Below are 20,293 nucleotides of genomic sequence, written 5' to 3'. Positions count from 1 at the left end.
AGGTGATTCTGTCTCATTTTCCTCTTCATTGGGTCTAATCTGGTCCATAAAATGGTAAGTGTTCTCCTTAGGAATAAATATCGCCTCTTCCTCCAGCTCAATTCCGGGGTTTTAATTTTTCTTTCACTTTCTCACTATTGGTCCTCAGACAGAAAACAGGAAGCCATCACTCAGGGGATCCTTGAGGCAGAAAACACACCTGTGGGAAAGGGATGTGGATGGGGAAGGGGAGGAAGGGGAGGGAGCAGAGGGGAAGACAGGGCAGGGGTGGGGAGAGCTGAGGGAAGGGAAGGGAAGGGACATTCTTGACAATCAGGCGAGCCACTCTGCCTTTAGGGGGAAGAGTGCACAGGTCCTAGAAGTCTCTCCAGTGCCCTTTGCTCCTCAGGAGAATGGAAGGAGGCCCCTTCTCTCTGGAGTCATGAATCTGAGGACCAAGGCTGTGCCTGCGCCACTCTCTGCAAACATCCTCCAACCATCTCTCTCCAAAACACGCTGGGAACTCCTTCAGCCCAGTCTGTGTCTTAGGCTTTTAAATACACCCGTGTTTAGGAAATGGTCTGCCATTTTTTGAATATGTTTAATGAAAAGATGAATGAATGAGACTTGGACATTTGAGGGTGTCAAATAGAACCCAGGCCAACTGAAAGAATACTCAGTTCTCCAAGGTCAGGCTAGAACTGTCCTCTGGACCCCTCCCCACCAACACCCTTAGTGGGCTTTTGTCCTTGATGGAATGACAGCATCTTACCTTAAGTAAATCTCAAAGTCTATGCTGGGGCTCGATCCAGTAAGTCAGGGCTGCACCAAGGTGGGGTGCCTGAAGTCAGTTCCTGGGATGCCCAGACAAAGGCCAGCTATCCTTCATGCCACAGCGAGGAGCTGACCTGGCCAGCATGAGACTCATAGCCGAAACTCACTCCATGCTGGGTTGAAGGACACTGGTGCCCACTGATGGGCTCTGGGGCCACACAGGAACCTGGAACAGCCCCACAGGTCTGCTGGGCCATCCTGCCCAGGGCTATAACCTCAGACACCTCTGGACTGGACCCCGTTCCAGCGTGGGAGATCAGGCCTGAAGGCTTAGGGATAGATGCTGAGGGGCCTGTGTCCCTGGTACACATCCAGCCTGTGTACACAGCCTGTACGAGCTTGTGTGGCCAGGAATCTGCAGGGCAGGAGGAAAACTTTCATCCACCTCTGTATTAGTCTGTTTTCACACTGCTGATAAAGACATACTCGAGACTAAGCAATTTACAAAAGAAATAGGTTTAATGGACTTACAGTTCCACATGGCTGAGGAGGCCTCACGATCATGGTGGAAGGCAAGGAAGAGCAAGTCACATCTTACGTGGAAGGCGATAGCCAAAGAGAGACTGTGCAGGGAAACTCCCATTTTTGAAATCCAATCTCGTGAGACTCATTCACTATTATGAGAACAGTGCAGGAAAGACCCACTCCCACAATTCAGTTACCTCCCACCAGTTTCCTCCCATGGCACATGGGAATTGTGGGAGCTACAATTCAAGGTGAGATTTGGATGGGGACACAGTCAACCATATCAGCCTCCTGTGAGATTTGGGTGGGGACACAGCCAAACCATATCAACCTCCCAGTGTCACACACGGACCTTCACCTTCTGGGGGTATTGGAAGGAATCTCCCACCCTCCCCACTGCCCACCCACTTCTCCAGGGAAAGAGGCGTGGATTCAGTGAACACATTCCATGGCGCCCAGGTGGCTCTGAGCTGTTGGGCTCTCCCTGTCTGGCCTCCCAGGGCCACGGTGGACCTTGGCCCCAGCCCTCTGTGCCAGGCCTAGTGGAGTTCATTCCTCCCCCGGAAGGAACCCCACCCTGCCATTTTGCAGATGCTGCATTTATTTGGGATGAAGCTCTAGCAAGGCTAGGTCCTCCATCCAACCTCAGTACTGCCTGTCTCAGGGCACAGGGCAGAGGTTGTGACTTCAGTCTTTCACTTTCTACTTCTGGTTTGGATCCTGACTCAGAGAGGATGGGGTACTTCATTCCCCCTGGCCTCCCCAGTCCCAACACACACACTTGCTCCATTTCCATATGTCTCACATAGTCCTTGTCTTGGTTTCAAGGGAAGAGCTCCAAAAGCTGAATTCCACAGACCCTGGAGAGCTAATATGGGCTGTTCTGGACACATCCCGGCTGCTTCAGCCTCAGCCTTTCCATCTGTAAGGTGAAGGTTTGGACGGGCGGCTCTGTCTGCCAGGGGCGAAGGGGTCCCCTGGAGACCCAACAGATGGCTTAGCCTCTGCCCATCACTGCCAGCAACAGGGCTCGCTCCCCGGGAGGCAGCTCACGCCACAGCTAAGAGCTCTTGTCAGAAAAGCTGTGCTTCCATTCAGCCAAAAATCTGCCTTGGACACATCCAGCCTGTTCGAGCTCGTGAGGAGGTTTTTCTGCAGGACGGGAGAAAGATCTTCTCCACATGGGAGTGCTCCTCTTCCAGGGTCATTAGAAGTCGCTTTCCCAGCAGAGGCGCTGAGAGGGTGGAGGACGGCTCTGAGCTTCCAACAGCCTGTCGCCCTCTGTCTGACCAGCACGTTTCCAACACACACTCGGCACTGGTCGCTCTGCTCTGGATACGTTCCTCATGGTCAGCGTCCACTGAAAGGGACTGTAACCCTGGACGCGGTTGCAATCCTGCAGTGGGTGCACCTCGCCCTTTCCCAGGCTGGACCCTCTGTAGGAGGCTGGGGTCCCTCGTGTGCGGGGCAGCCTGTCTGATGATCTGGGCTCAGGGTTGGGGCTAGCAACACCCGCAGGTGTACACGGCATGAATCGCAAACCGTTTTGTTCACCTGCAGTTGATTTTTTTTTTAATTCAGGGAATGAGCAGGACTTCACTTTTAACCCTACTCAATTCCATCTTGTTCACTTCAGTCCATTGTTTCAGCCTGTCAAGAGGTTTTTTGTGTCTGGACAATTTCCTCCACCACATTAGCCTCCCCTGTGAGCTTTGATCTGCACATTTGACAAGCAGGTCTGTTATACCTTCATCCAAGTCACTGATAGAAATGTTGGGCCGGGACAGGGAGTGAACGGGTGCCACTGGAGACCTTCTTCCAACTTGACATTGATCAATATGCTCCACAGCTCTGCCGCTCCCTGACAGCTGCAGCCTCTTTTCCAGGGTTCTCCATGGGGCCCACGGTAACAGAGTGAGGACTCGGCACAGCTCCCATATGGCCTGGGTGGGGGCGTCTACCCGAAGTCTCAAGGTCCTGAGGATGATGTCTTTCTGGGATGCACGCTTCTGAAAACCACAGTGGCCTGTCATCTTCATGGGCACCATGCTGTTGTGGGTCCTGGTTACCCTCTGCCTGCTGACATCCTCTATTGCTGTGTTGGCTTGGAGCTCTTCAAGCCCTTCTAAGCAGCATCCCTGATGCAGCCAGCAGAGCCAGGGCTCCTTCTCCTTGGCTGCACTTGGCTTATCTGGCCTCCAGATGCCTCTTGCTGCAGGCTGCACACCCTATGTGCAGATGCACAGGACGCCTGGGTGGAGGCTCCATGTCACACTCATTCTCTGTCTCACCCTCCCCATGTCCAGCGTGGAGCCCATCGTAGACACCCAGTAAATATGAGTGGACTGACTGGCCAAATCCTTCCATTCTCAAATGCATCTCACAGGGCAGGGGTCAATAAAGATGGCTTGTGTGGCCACATGTGGCCCTGCTGCCTGCTTTTGCAGGGTCTGTGAGCTAAGAATTTTTAAAAAACATTTTAAATAGGAAAAAATTTAAACATACCACTTCATGATACATGACAATGATATGAAATTCAAATTTCAGTGTCTATAAATAAAGTCCCACTGGAACACAGCCACGCTCTGCACTGACGTGTCACCCACGGCTACCCCCACACTGCCGCAGCTGAGTCGGGGAGTTGAGACCGACGTTGCATGGTTCACAAACCCGAAAATAGGTGCTCACTGGCCCTGTACGGACGTTTGCTGATTTCCCCCTTGGAGGGAAATGGGTCTGCTTAGGACAGAAGAAACATCCGCAAGCTAAATGCATTCATTTATTCAAGAACTATTGATTTGCAGCCAGCCTGCGGGAGGCGAGATGCTAAGTGGGGGCAGTTTGGTGGGAATCTAAAGAGAAAAGGCCCTGCTCTCACTGACATCAGAGTGAGTTGAGAGAAACAAAAAGCAAGGAAAGAAACAAAAATAATTCTGTATGATGAAAAAGTGATGTGAAATCCCAGGGAGAGGCAACAGAGCCCGAGGACAGGGGGACAGCGGAGAAGACCTCAGGAGGAGGGCAGCCTAGGGGCAGGGGGAGAGGAACGTTGGGGCAGGTGGGCTGGGTGTGGGGGTCTTGGAGCCGGTGCAGCAGAGAGAGAGGCCGGAGCAGAGGGATGAGGCCCTGGCAGGCAAAGGGCTGGGCGTCGCTCCAGTGGGACCAGAGGGGTTTAAACAGGAACGTGCTACCGTGGGATTTGCAAACTGGGAAGAGCTGGGCAGACCCATAGGCAAGCACCAAGCCCTGGGTGGTGACAAAGGAGAGGGTGACACAGCTTCTGTCTCCAAAGAGCTCTTGTGTTTGCAAAGTGAGCTCTCAGAAATGTTAGGTCCTGGGGGCCATAAGCAAGGTTTTCTGTTGTTTTTTTTTTCCGTAGAGACAAAAAATAATTTGCTGCCTCTCTCACATGTGCCTCCATCCCCCTGTTCACCCTTCCTTTCTCCCTCCCTCCTTTCCTCAGACCGTACCCAGTGCTGGGACTCCAGGGCACACCCCCCCCCACATCCTTCTGCTCTCCCTGCTTTCAGCCGCTGAGCCTCGGGGGGCCTCCCTGTCACCTCACAAAGTAGCACTGCACTCTCTCATCCCTTTCCTCTTTTTTTTAAGGAAAGCTCATCACCATACTGTTTACCTAGTTACACTGTTTGTTTGGTCTCTCTCTCCCCACAGTTTCACTGGGATAATGAATATTTCTCTTTTCTTCATAGCTGGATCTCTAGTGCCTAGAATCCAGAGCAGGCGCTCCGGAAAGATTATCAAATAAGTTGATGTAACCCTTGATTACAAGAATAACTGAGAGAAAACTGAATGAATCGTGCCTGCAACGTCTCTTCAATGGCTAACACCTTTCACCCATGTGGAGTCTGGCCTACTTCAGGAGATTCACAATGGGCAGGACGCATTCCGCTTTCAAAGCACACTACCTGCCCCGACGTTCAAAGCCCGTGTTCTCCAGGTTTCTGATGTCCTCTTCTCCTTCTCATCATGTCTTTGCTTTTCAAGCTGGCTTGGTTGGTGTTTCTCACTATGGTTAACAGGGAATCCTGTGCAGCCGAGAGTCTTTGTCCCGTCAGGTCCTCAATAGAGGGTGCACATGCCCCCTCCCCCTGCCCCACCAAACTCTCAGCACAGCCCCCAGGTCTGGTCCTTCAGGGGCCCTGCCCACACTGCCTCAGCTCTGATATGCCAGTTACAGAGACCAGCTCTCCTGGAGCAGCTCATGCCACTTCCAGCTCTAGGCATCCGGTTTGTCCTCAGTGCACAGTGTGTGTGTTAGGCCGTCCTCGTACTGCTATAAAGAAATACCTGAGCCTGGGTAATTTATAATAAACGAGGTTTGCATGGCTCACAGTTCTGCAGGTTGTATAGGAGGCATGGTGCTGGCATCTGCCTAACTTCTAGAGAAGCCTCAGGAAGTTTCCAGTCGTGGTGGGAGACAAAGAGGGAGCAGGCACGCCACATGGAGGAAGCAGGAGAGAGAGTTAGGGGGATGCCACGCACTTTTACATGACCAGATTTCATGCAAACTCAGAGCGAGAGCTCACTCATCACTAATGGGGTGGATGGCCCAAGCCATTCTGGAGGGATCCCCCCATGGTCCAGTACCTGCCACTGGGCCCCACCCCAACACTGGGAAATAGACTTCAACATGAGACTTGGGTGGGGACAAACATGCATCCTATATCCGTGTCCACAGTTTCCTTCTGCACCTGAAGAGGCTCCTCTCGGATGCAGCCTTCAAAGCTGCAGGCGTCCCTTGCCATTTCTTCTGCCCCAGGTCCAGGCCAGCCATCGGCAGGTCTTTCTGGGTGCTCCTATGCATGAGCCCGCCTGAGGCTGTCCGTGTTTCCCCATACACTAGCCCAGGCTGAGGCTCCCTCACCCAATTCTCGGATGTCCAGATCCCATTCAAATAAGTCTACTCCCAGTTCTCTCTGCTCGTACAGATCTTGCATCTGGCTTTTGTCTCAGTCCACCAAAGTGAGGACCTCCACTGTGCATTCCCGTGAAGAAGAGCCAGGCAAATTCTGGGAGAGACCAGGAGAAGTAATTAGATCTGCAGAGGAACACTTCTGGGTCAGTGGGGTTAGGACCTCCAAAAACCTACACCTCCGGAAAAGCAGTGAGAACACTGGAAACATCTGCCAAAATCAACTGTGTTTTCGGAACTCCATACATTAAACAAAGCTCTGAAGCAACCCAAGAAACATCTTTGTATTTTTTTTCAGAAAAAAATGGCTGAATCTCAGTAATAACAGGGAGCTCTGTGGTGTTTTGACTCACACTATTCCCACCTCCCCCTCTGCATTTCCACCGTAGCTTTAAAAACCGACAGCCTCACAATCAAGGAGCATTAATCAGGGTTTTCCAGAGAAACAGAAATAATATCTTCTATTGTTTATATATGTATATAAATATATATCTTATATTTATAAATATTTTATACCTATAAATATCCCCTATGTATTTATAATCTCCTATATATCTGTTATTTATTTATATTATAGATATGTATTAATATATATCTGTTATTTATATATATTTATATATAAAATATGTAAATATATTTTTAGAAATATATAAATATATATCTCCTATTTTTATATTTAAACATAATTAATATTTTATAACATTATATATAATTTATTATATATTATATATTATACATAATTAAGATATTTAGCCATATATATTATATATAATATATTATAGATGTTTATTATTATATTTATTATATATAATATATATGGCTAAATATCTTAATTATATGACTTATAATTATTATATTATTATATATCTATGTATTTTACATATATTGTACATGTATATAACATCCAGTATATAGATAATTGATATAGGATTTTTACAAAGTTGGATTTTCTTGAGCCTGATGGTTTTCACACTACCGTTATTATCTATTATTACATATAGATATATAATATATACATCTTTATGTAATAATAATAATAATAGTGTGAAAGGCATCAGCCATTTGAACTGGTGGACTAAATAAGGCAGACAGCCCTGTCTAGTCAGACGAGAAGTGCTCCATCTTACCCAGCCTTTCTGTTTTACTCAGGCCTTCAACTGATCAGATGAGGCTCACCCACACTGGACAGGGCCATCCGCCTTACTTAGTCCACCAGTTCAAATGCTAACCTTATCCAGAGACACCCTCGCAAGCACAGCCAGAATCACGCTTGATCAAATGCCTGGCCACCCTGTGGCTCAGACAAGCTGATCCATAAAGTTAATTTTAAACACACGTGATAAAAAGAAGCAGCCTCAGAACCACAATTGGTGTGAAACCTTCATCCTGAAGGACCCTGAAAAGAATGGAATGGGCTTGATGTTCCCCAGAAAGCTCCCAACCTAGAGAACTTTCACTATTTGACCTGTCAGGCAGTTACCTGCAAATGACCAAAGGGCTTGCCTTTATTTGATCTAACTCTGTCTGGACAAACAAGCTGCATACCCAGGTTGTTTGTCAAAAACAGTCATCAGCAATTGCTTAACATTCTTGACCCACTATTACCCATGTAAGAAAACAAGAGACTGGTTAAATATCTTAAAAAGAAAATTGGGAGAATGAGACATCCAAAAGAGGCTTTGAAAATCTTCAAAATATTCCTGGTAACCTAGAAGGCTACACACATATCCCGGGCCATGCACATGCCCAGGGAGGACTCAACCCAGACTCAGCCTCTCTGACCATGAGACTCTGTGCAAGCAGGAAGTGAAGGCTAAGACAGAGCTGTGACTGCTGCTGGAGCATTGGAAGTGCACCCCAAACACACACAGGACCCTCAGCAAAGGCAAGGAGACACTGGGTGAAGCCATTTGAGGAAATCCACTTCCTATCATAAGCTGACAACTAAATCTACCAAGGAGAGACTTCAGGGACCACACACAATGAAGAATACAGATATTACGGAAATGGTTCAGGACAGTCACTAAACAAAACAAATAGCAGCAAGGATAACAACAAACGTCTGGGGGATGAGGGAAAATCTGATTTCCAGAGTTGCTATATTTTATTATTTAAAATGTATAGTTTTCTAGAGGCTGAGGAGGGTGGATCACTTGGGGTCAGGAGTTTGAGACCAGCCTTGCCAACATGGTGAAACCTTGTCTCTATTAAAATTACAAAAATTAGCTGGGGGTAGTGGCGTATGCCTGTAATCCCAGCTACTCAGGAGGCTGAGGCATGAGAATTGCTTAAACCCAGGAGGTGGAAGTTGCAGTGAGCTGAGATGGCGCCACTGCACTCCAGTCTGGGTGAAAGAGTGAAACTGTGTCTCAAAAAATTAATAAATAAAATAAAATATGTCGTTTTCTGCAAAACATTATGAGACACTCAAAGAAACAAGAAGTATACCCAATGCAGAGACAACAGCAACTGTCCCGCAGGGGCCCTGATGTTGGGTTCACTAGTCAGAGACATTTTTTGTTAAATATTTTCCTAAGTTCTATGTTCTTTTTAATGCTGTTATACCTTGATTTGTTCAAATGTTGTTTTCAGATTGTTTATTGCAAGTGCATAGAAATAATATTTATTTTTGTATACTTATCATGTACCTTCAACATTCTTCCAGCCATCATAAATAAACCAGATGTGGACATCACAAAAAAAAAAAAAAGAAAGAAAACTCCTTATGAATACAGGTGCAGATATCCTCAAGGAAATACTAGCATACCTAAGCCAGCAACTTAGAAAAAGCATTATATGCCGTGACCAAGTGGGATTTCAATGTTGGTTAAACATCTGAAAATCAATGTAATACCCGATATCAATAAAGAAAAGGACAAATAACATGACATCTCAGTGGATAAAGAGAAAGCATTTGACAAATCCCAACACATTTTCATGATAAAAGCAATTAAGACACTATGAGTAGAATGAGACTTCCTCATTCTGATAAAAGGCATCTATGAAAATCTCACAGCTAACATTATACTTAATGGTGAAATAGTGTTTTCCTCTTAAGATTAGGAACAAGTCAATGATATCTGCTCTCATCATTTCTATTTGACATTTTACTGGAGATTCCAGTGAGAGAATAGAGGCTAGAAAAAGCAATAAAAATCTTCCAGATTGGGATGAAAGAAGTAAAACTATATTTCCCGATAACATGATCTTGCATATAGGAAAGCCTATAGCACCCACAAAATACACACACATGCAAAACTATTAAAACTAATAAACAAATTCATTAAGGTTTCAGGTACACGACAAATACACAATATTGTATTTCTATACACTGGCAATAAAGAATCTGAAAATGAATTTTTTTTCAAAAAAAGTCAATTTATAATAGCACTGAAAAGAACAAAGTACTTAGACAAGTATTTACCAAAAATCTATAAATGTGCATACTGAAAACCACAAATAGTTTTGAAAAATTGAAGACTTAAATAAATGGAAAAATATCCCATTATTACGGATCAGAAGATTTAATATTGATAAGATGGCAATGCTCCCCAAATTGATATACAGGTTTAAAATAATCCCTACCAAAATCCCAAATGCCTTTCAGCAGAAACTTAAAGATGAACCTAAAATTCTTATGAATATTAAAGGAAACTGGGATAGTAAGAACAATCCTGAGAAGAACAAAATTCACATTACTCAAATTCAAAACTTACTATAAAGCTACAATAATGGATGTAGGCACCAGCACAAAGGTAGACATATATAGATCAATGGAATCTATAGACACCTAGATTCAATAGGACTGGGTGTCTAAAAATGACCTTTGTAATTATGATCAACTGATTTTGGGCAACCGTGCCAAGACAATTCACTAGGAAAAAAAAAATAATCCTTTCAATGAATGGTGATAGTGCAAGTGCTGTATACATGCTGAAGAATGATGTTGGGCTCCCTACCATACCTCATGTACAAATATTAATTCAAAAGAGATCCTAGGCTATTACTCTTGTAGGTAAGTTTATTAGCTCTAACTAGAGTTAAAACTATAATATTCTTAAAGAAAACATGGGAGTAAAACTTTGTAATCTTGGTATAGGTAATTGTTTCTTAGTTATCTCACCAAGTTAGACTTTATTAAAATTAAATACTTTTGTGGTTCAAAAGGCAACATTAAGTAAGTGACAAGACAACATACAGAATGTGAAAAAAATTTGCAAATTATATATCTGAGAAGGTACTTATATTTGGAATATATAGACTACTCTTAAACTGAATAATAAAAATAAAAATAAAACAATTTAAAAATGAGCAAAATATTGAATATTTCTGCACAGAAGATATGCAAATAAATGGTGGATAAGCCCATGAATAGATGCTCAACATCATTAGTCATTTTATCAGAGATATGCAAATCCAAACTATAGCGAGATACCACTTCACACACATACTAGGTTGGCTTAAATTTAAAAAAAAAAAAAAAGACAAATAGCAAGTGTTGGCAATGATGTGAAGAAACAAGAATTCCTGTACATTGCTAGTAGAATTTCAAGATGGTGAAGAGCATTAGGAAAGAGTTTGAATGTTTCTCAAAATGTTACAGGTAGTGTTACCATATGACCTAGCAATTCCACTCCTGGGTAAATACCTAAGAGAGGTGAAATATATGTCTAAACAAACTTGTGTGTAAATATCCATAGCAACATTATTCATAACAGCCACCAAGTGGAAACAACCAAAAGTCTGTCAACTGGATAACAGAGAAATAAATGTGGTCTATTCATATAACACCATATTTTTCAGCCACAAGAAAGGAATGAAATATAACACATGCTATAACATAGACAAATCGTAAATACATTATGCTAACTGAAAGAAGCTATCATAAAAGATCCTAAGTTATATGATTTTATTGTCATAGAATGTCAAGAATTGGCCAATCCATAGAGACAAAGTAGATGAGTGCTTTCCAGAAGCTGAGAGGAGACGCAGTAGCTGCCAATGGATATGGAATTTATTTTCAGGGTAATAAAAATGTTCTCAAATTCTACCGTGGTGACTGTGCATCCCTCTATGAATACATTCAAACCCTTTTGAATTACAACCTTCAAAGGAGTGATATTTATGGTGTGTGAATTATAAACAAATTATATTATAAATTGCATTATAAAAATGAAATTGGATCTTCATCATGATATAAATTATGTAAATAAAGAGTTGCATGTATGAATGAAAGTGTGACTTTATCAATGAGCCTTATCAGGACCCGCTGTTTTGTTTTCCTCCATAACCTATCACTGCCTGACGTACTGTGCATAGGAAAACCCAACCACATTGAAATTCGGTACTTCCAGTTGTGTGAACTGCGGGATCACAGTACATGAAGTGAATGGGATAACAGGGGAGCCTGTACAGGCAGCTGTTTTGGTGTCTAGGAACCCAACTGCACAATTCACATTCTTTCTGGACCTTGTTAAAGTGTGACACCACATGTCTATTGTGGCTTAAAAATCTTAAATATCAATGAGGATGATTGAGGACCCTGTGGTGTAGTAGTCAGGGTTCTCCAGAGAAATGGAAGAGAGAGAGAAAGAGAGAAGGAGAGAGAGGAAAGCAGGGAGGGAGAGAGAGAGAAATTTATTACAATAAGATTTATTGTAAGAAATTGGCTCACGTAGGCCTGGCGCAGTGGCTCACGCCTGTAATCCCAGCACTTTGGGAGGCCGAGGCAGGTGGATCACGAGGTCAGGAGATCGAGACCATCCTGGCTAACACAGCGAAACCCCGTCTCTACTAAAAATACAAAAAAATTAGCCAGGTGTGGTGGCTGGTGCCTGTAGTCCGAGCTACTCAGGAGGCTGAGGCAGGAGAATGGCCGTGAACCGGGGAGGCAGAGCTTGCAGTGAGCCAAGATCGTGCCACTGCACTCCAGCCTGGGTGACAGAGTGAGACTCCGTCTCAAAAAAAAAAAAAAAAAAAAAAAAAAAATTGGCTGACACAGTTATGGAGACAGGAAAGTCCCAAGATCTGCAGGGCGAGTCAGCAAGTGATCCAGGAGGCCTGATAGTACAGTTACAGTCTAAAGCTGATTCCAAGACCCAGTGAGAGCCAATGTCCCCATCCAAGTCTGAAGGCAGAAAATAAGACCATGTTGCAGTTTGAAGGCGGTTGGGTAGGGGAACTTCTTCCTGCTCGGGGGAGGGTCACCCTCTTTTCTATTCAGGTCTTCAGCTGATTTGATTGGCTCACTGGAGTTAGGCAGGGCAATCTCTTTATCCAGTCTCCTGATTTAAATGTTAATCTCTTCCAAAAACACCTTTACAGAAACAGTTAGAATAATGTTTGACCACATATCTGGGCACCCCGTGGCCCAGTCAAGTTGACACATAAAATTAACTATGTGTGGTTACCCGGCTGGCACTTCCAGTACATGGGTCATATTCCATGTGTACGTTGGCATGCGTTTCAGCATCTCAATCTGAGGAGATCAGACCCAAATAATTCTGGGGATGTGTAAGTCCACCTTCTGTTCCCCCTCCTGGGTGGTGTGCCAATCATTTTCCCACCTGGCTTGTCCATTTCTCCCTTCTTGTCCGTTTCTCCATTTTTATGGAAGTGAAGAAATCCAGTCCACATCCGTTTGAGAATGGAATCTGGGCAGGAGATGACAGTCAATTCCCAACCCCATTTGTCTTGTGCTATTATTGGATTTGCTGCTGTGGAGTTTTACATATTTACCTGCATATTTGTTTGTATCTCTTTTCTTCCCGCATTTAAGTTCTATGGGCCATGCTGCCATCCATCCCATGCTGCCCCATCTCCACCTATTATGTTGTTATGTTTCTCTTGCCTGGGATAGTGCATGATACCATTTGTTGCTTAATACATTTCGAGTAAATACAATAAACTAAATTATATGTGGATAATTTATTAATACACTGCTTAGCTATGGTTAAGTTTTTGATTTCTGATGCAATCCGTGTACTAGCCCTTCCTGCTACCACCTATGCTCCACAGAGCATGCTAATGTCAGCTTAAAGCCCAAGTCCATAAACTCCAAGGAACCCAAGGCCTCCCCACGATGTCTATCTAATCCAGGGCTTGTTCTGTCCTCATTCACTGTCTTCTTGGTTCTTGGATCCAAAAGTGTTATCTATCTTGACTCTCCCGATCCCTGATTCAACTCTCCCCTGGCAGAGAAGAACTTCCAAGACCAGGGGCCATAAGGGCAGCACATCCTGGCCTTGGACTCTACCTTCCTGCTGGTCCATGGAGGGCAGCATCCTGGCTCTCAGCTCTACCTTCCTGTTGGTCCATGGAGGGCAGCATCCTGGCTCTCAGCTCTACCTTCCTGTTGATCTACGGAGGGCAGCATCCTGGCTCTCAGCTCTACCTTCCTGCTGGTCCATGGAGGGCAGCATCCTGGCCCTGGGCTCTACCTTCCTGCTGATCCATTCTCCTCTCTTCTTCCTGCCAGTTCCTCACCTCCTCATTCCTTTGTGAACATCCTAATTCTCCCCATTACCCAGAACCACCCAGCACTTCCACCTACTGTCCCTACCCTTGCACAACACACTAGCAAGGTCTTGGCAGAGAACAAGCCCTTTGTTTAACAGGATCCACTTCCATAGGAGATATTTAGGGTTATAATTATTAATATTTTTCCTATCACACTTTTATGGGGGTCCCTTTATGTATTTCTCAATTTATTCACAATGGATGCATACCATGTTTATTTAGCAAACCACAGGCACCATATACAAAAAATACAATAAAGTCTTTCTGATACTTAGGAAATGTAGGAAAATAAATTCAAAGGGGGCAGCTGGCTCCACAGCCTGTGGCCACCACACAGACTTTCTCCTCCTGCCGGCCCTTCCCACTTGGCTCCTGGCTCCTTCGTGGAGTGGGCATCCTCCCAGCCAGCCCCGCGTCAGTGCTTGCAGCGGCTTCTAATGCTCCCTACAGAGCACGCCACACATCAAACTTATCACCAAATCCCCACCTTAAACATCCAAAGGCCTCTCTGTCTCCATCACTGCAGGCTCTAGGTGATGCCTCTTAGACAGGAACATTCCTGCTTTGATCTCTGCCCGCCTCCATCTCCCCTGAATATTTCTGCCAAGACTTGTCCTCTCCAAAACCCACGATTGATCCTTTTGTCTGTGAGCTAAACCCCAAACCCCCCACACAGCCCTGAGGCTCTGGATTTGGCCATGCTGCCTGACCCGCTTCATCTCTACTGGATCCCTTGGCCCAAGTCCACGGAAGGTCCATCCAAGTCATGGTGCTCTTGTCCCTGAAGACCCTGGAGATGGGGGTCTCTCTGCCTGGAATGCCCCTGTACCAGTTTCCCATCTCCCGAAACATTCGCCATTTTTAAGACCAAGCTGAAATGTCAAGTCTTCCACAAATATCTTCCAGTCCTCCCATCCAGAATTAATCTATTTGCATTCTGTAATTTATGTCTGGTTTAATGATCCTTGCTTTGACTCCTGAGTAGCTGTTTCTGGGCCTGTGGCGTGGGTTGTCCTGAGAGCTCAGTCCCTGTCTGGGCCCCTCGCTATGTCTGGCCCAGGGCCTGGCACACACCACTTGGGTAGCTCCAGGGAGGGTGATCAAAGGGAAGGAGGGAGGGTGATCAAAGGCTGCTTCCCATGGGACAGACTCACAGACATGCTAGCTGAGCGGCCCCGCACACCCTTCTTTCTTCCCTTGCACCAAAGGGCGCAGTAGCTGTCCTCCCACTTCCATAAATGCCAGCCGGCCACCCCTGTGCCTTCACGCAGCTTCCAAAGGCCCCTTGCAGGAACCCTCTGAGTCCCCCAGGGCTCTCCCCTCACACTGGTGGGCTTATGTCTGTAATGTAGAGAGCCCGGTCCTCCTTCTTCCTCATCCTCCGCCTCTCAGTACACTTCTGGGAACTGCGTAGGTGCTTAGTAAATGCCGTTGGATAAAAGGGATTAGATAATTTATGACCAAAGATAGAGAATAATTGCCAAGGAGAATTACATACTAATAACGCAAATAGCTCTGAGTTCATCTTGAAGTTTCTCTCTTGACCTGATTCTCAACAAGGGGAACATAAAATCAAAGGTTGGCCTATTTAGCTAGATGGTGGTGAACCGTGAAACTTCAATTGGCAGCCAGGGAAGGCTGATTATATAGATTAGAAATGCATTTATATCAGGCTCTTTTATCTACCAAGAAGCACTGAGAAAGTGGGAGATGGAGTCCATGGACGCTTTGATATTTATGTCTCTTTCCTTCAGTTTTTCTATTTATGTCTCTTTCCTTCAGTTTTTCTCAGGTGTTTCTATGTTCATATGACATGGCTGAGCTTTCTCTCCACAGAGAAATTCAGGTTCCATATTCGAATGTGGCCTTTGACCTCTGTGGATGGAGAATCCAGACCACCCTTTCTAAAGGTGGTCTGGAACCTTCCGATGAGCTGCCCGGAGGCTGGCATCATTTTTTACATGATTATTAAATGCACAGTCCAAGCTGGGCACAGTGGCTCACAAATGTAATCCCAGCACTTTTGGGAGGTCAAAGTGGATGGATCACTTGAGCTCAGGAGTTCAAGACCAAAAAAAAAAAAAAAAACATGAGCCAGGAAATAAAAACTAGCTGGTAAATGAAAAAATTACTTGGGGGGCTGAGACATGGGGATCATCTGAGCATGGAAGGTCAAGGCTGCATAATTTGTGATCGCACTACTGCACTCCAGCCTGGGAGACAAAGTGAGACCCTGTCTCTCAATACATAAATATACACACATTTCGCCCCTTTTACATGTTGTTTGGAAACTGCTCAAGGGAGGGTCAAGTGTGTTACTCAGGCCAGTTTCCAAACATAGGCGACAGAATTGGTGGAAACATAGGTTAACCATGTTCTTTCCCAAGTCATAACTATGTCTTTCTCAGCCATTTGCCTAAAAATCCCTGGGCACAAGTGCCTGCTCCAGTTCCCCTCCTGGGGATGCCTCCCCTCATGCTGTGCTTATTAAAGGCACAGCCTGGCTGGGGTCAGGACGTCCCTGTCTCACCCCTCACACTCTTCAGGCCCCTTAATTGAGACAATTAGTGACACTGGTGTTTGGTGTCAGTATAATTCATAAATTCATGAATAAATAACAATATACTGAGAATTGATCACTCTCTCCCCGTGACTGGCAGCCTCTACAGAGCAGGGTCCCTGGGAACCATTTCAGCATCCAAAGTACTTTGCATATTGTGGGCATAGTTCATCACCTGGTGAAATTTGCTTATGGAGGGAAGAGGAGAAGGAAAATGAAGGAGGAAAGAAGAGAGGTGAGAGGAAAGGAAGGAAGGAGGGAAAGAAAAAAAGGAAGGAAGGAAGAAAGGAAGGAAGGGAGGGAGGAAGGAAGGAAGGGAGGGAGGGAGGGAGGATAATTTGTGAATTCATGAATCAGCAACAATATACTGAGAACTGATCACTCTGCTCAGGTTGACTGTCAGTGTCTACAGAGCAGGATCTCCTCACACTCTCTAGGCTCATTAATTGTTTGTGGCAATTAGTGACACTTGTGCTTGGTGCCAGTATAATTTGTGAATTCATGAATAAAGAAAGAAAAGGAAGGAAGGAAGGAAGGAAGGAAAGAAGGAAGGAAGGAAGGAAGGAAGGGAGAGAGGGAGGGAGGGAGGGAGGGGAGAGAAGGAAGGGAAGAAGGAAAAGAAGGAAGAAAGGAAGGAGAGAAGAAGGAAGGGAAGGAGGGAAGAAAGAAAAAAAAGAAAGGAGGGAAGAAGGAAGGGAGGAGGAAGGCCAGGAGGAAGAGAAGGAAGAAGAGAGGCAGAGAGAGCCCCTCCCCTCAACCCCCAAAACACCTTTTGGTGCATTTTACCAACACCTGCATTTCAAAATCGTTCTGGAAGTTCTGGTTCTTGGTCTCATGTCTCAAGTTAGCTGCACATATATTTGCCGCACGTCTGTGCCACTCTGTGCCACTCTGGGAGTGTAGGGCCAGGTCTGAAGAGCCGTGCACTCGTGGCCACAGTCCAATGGCTGTACAATGACCTGGTGTCTATAACACAGGGCAATTCAAGGTTGGATCCATTTAAACATGTACTGCCTTTTGTCATTCATAGTTTCATGCATGTCACTCTTGTCTCCAGGATAAATTGGAGCAGAAACTGTCTCATTCCCTGTGTGTTGCTGTAACCCCAGGTTCTACCACTGAGCACACAGTAGGGAATTCAAGAAGCAGTTTATTTGGAGATTTGAATGCAGGGCTGTTTCATACCTCGGCTCCCAATTCCAGGGGCCTACTCACCCTCTGAGCAAGGGAGAACCCACAGAGACCTCTGCCCACCACTCACAGCCTCATCATCCCTCAGGGTTGGAAGGGCCTCTGGGGTGCAGGGTGTTCAGCAAGGTCCTGCAGCCCACCCACCAGGCACCACACACCCCAACAGGAACCGTTTACAGGTGTGAGGAGATTCTGCTCTTTATCCAATTATATTTTCTTGTATGCACCCAGATGCTGTTGAGCACTCCCACTGGCATTAATGACATAACATTGAAAGAAGTAAAACCTGACAGAACAAACAGAAAGCCAGCAACAGTTAACTAACAACAGCAACAAGAGCCTGTCCTCATACAGCTGTCCTCACGCTGGGTGGACAGAGAGATGGGGGTGCAGTGGGGAGGCATGAGTCCCTGAGCACGATCATCTCTCACCCTCTACCTGCACAGAGTGAAATCCCCTCCCTGAATGCTCAGCGCTGGCAGGAAGGACGCAGGATGTGCTCTACTGGAAATTCAAGAAAGAGGGGCTCCAGGGTCAGGCCCAGGGGAGAGGGCTCCTCTCCGCCATAGGGCTTCTTGTGGGGACCTCATTTGTCATTGGGTTTATTAACAGCGATGGTCCTGGCGTCTGCTTCGAGGATGAGGTGGGGAGAGTTTTTATACTAACTGCAACATGGGGGTAAACACAGAGAACAGGCCTTGATGTACTCCAGAAGGTTTCTGGACACCCAGCGGGATCCATAAACAGACGATGCAGCAGCAGGGACAGGCTAGGAGCAACACACATCAACCTGCTTTCCTACATACTAGACCCTGGGCCTCTGAGGCGACTGGCAAAGGCCCTGGCACAGGCCCTGGCACACAGTGGGTGCTCAGTGAGTTTGCTGACAGCATCTGCTGGAATCTCCCATACCCTTTCTCTCGCTTTCTTCTCCCAAGGCGTGTTGACCCTGGGCTGTTCAAGTTGACCTCAGGAACCTGGAGCTTACTGAGCCCTCTGCCTAGGACATTTTCCCCTGGACACCAGTGAGGCTTGAGCCCTCCTTCCTTTTAAATATGTATGGAAAAGCCACCAGCTCAGGGAAGCCCTGCACACAGCAACATAATGCACACGGCTCTGGAGGCCTCTTCTCCATTACCCTGTATTGTTTTTCTTCACAGCACCCGTCACCACCTGTCAGATCATATATCTCTGTAGTTTATTGTTATATGTTGTAATTCCCAAAGAAAATGTAAATTCTGTGGTAACTGGGACTTGGTGTAGCCACCACTATGCCCCAACACTGCCTGACACATAGTAGGCACTCAACAAATATTTCTGAATGAATACTGACCCATAGTGGGCACTCAATAAATATTTATGAATGAACATATGTGAATAACATCATAAATACAATTCATAAATATACACATAAATAAATGATGACAATGCCTGAACTCAGCTCCACGGGGGCAGAGGCAGCACCTGCGTGGTTCTCTGTTTTATCCCAGGCTCTAGAACAAAGCCTGGCAAAGAGAAGACACTCTGTTTTGTTGAATGAATGGATGTATAAATGAATGAGTGGATGGATGACTTCTTTAGTATCTATAACCTATAATATCTCTCTTCTGCCATTTATTTTTTAGCTGCCATGAATTCCAGATATTTCTGGGCATGTGCAGGTTTAACATACGTTGGCCTTAGTGACCTCATCTGGTTGTGCCTGTCATTTACTGAGCTGACTGTCATGGTTGTCACCGTGGGAGACCCTTGGGGAATGGTTCATCGGTTTAGGACTGAAAGCAGACCTTCCGGGAGGCCACGTTGCAACCATGAAGGGTCCAGGGGGTGGACGTGTGGGGAGATGGACTGATTCCTCAGTTTTACACACCCTCTGGGAAGGCCAGGCCCTTTACTATAGAGAATCAATGTTTGTACAGTTGGTAGATTGTAAAATTTTATAGTTGTGAAGTGATAGGTTTTCCTAACTGGCCCCCAAAGAGATATAAAACCTGACGGCAAAAGTTACCTGATGATCCCCACAATGGGTGGCAACTACAGAACACAGAACACGAGGGGCCACTTCACGCATGACACAGAGAACACGTGGGGCCGCTTCACGCATGATCACCTCAGAGGGCACAGAGGACACCCAGAATTAACGATGTAGATGCTATCAGGGTTTTGGCACAGTCTCAGTATTGGATTTGAGATCTTGCTGAAGTTTGTGTCTTATTAGGAAATGACAAAGATAGGAATTTTTAAAAGAAGAAGAAAGAAAAATATAAATAGTGGGAAATTTAAATGATTATGATTCTTGGCTGGGCATGGTGGCTCACGCCTGTAATACCAATACCTTGAGAGGCTGAGGCAGGCAGGTCACTTGAGGTCAGGAGTTCAAAACCAGCCTGGCCAACATGGTGAAATCCCGTTTCTACAAAAAATTAGTGGGGCATGGTAGTGTGTGCCTGTAGTCCCAGCTACCTAGGAGGCTGAGGCAGGAGAATCGCTTGAACTCGGGAGGCAGTGAGCTGAGATTGTGCCACTGCACTCCAGCCTGGGTGACAGAGCAAGACTCTGTCTCAAAAATAAATAAATAAATAAATAAATAAATAAATAAATAAATATATAATAATTATGATTGTTGGAATTAATCAAATATATCAACAATTATAATAAACGTAAGTCAATTAATTCTATCAATTAAATCCCAAAGAATATGAACTGGCTAAAGCAAAAAAAATCCATATATGTATTATTTACATTAACACACCTAAAATATGAGTACATTTTAGTGCTGGTAATAGAGAAAAACTTTTCCAGATAAATTTGGT

The sequence above is a fragment of the Theropithecus gelada genome, chromosome 10 (assembly GCF_003255815.1).
Source record: "Theropithecus gelada isolate Dixy chromosome 10, Tgel_1.0, whole genome shotgun sequence".
NCBI lineage: Eukaryota > Metazoa > Chordata > Mammalia > Primates > Cercopithecidae > Theropithecus > Theropithecus gelada.
The sequence above is the reverse complement of the archived record's forward strand: the minus strand, read 5'-3'. Positions refer to the sequence as shown.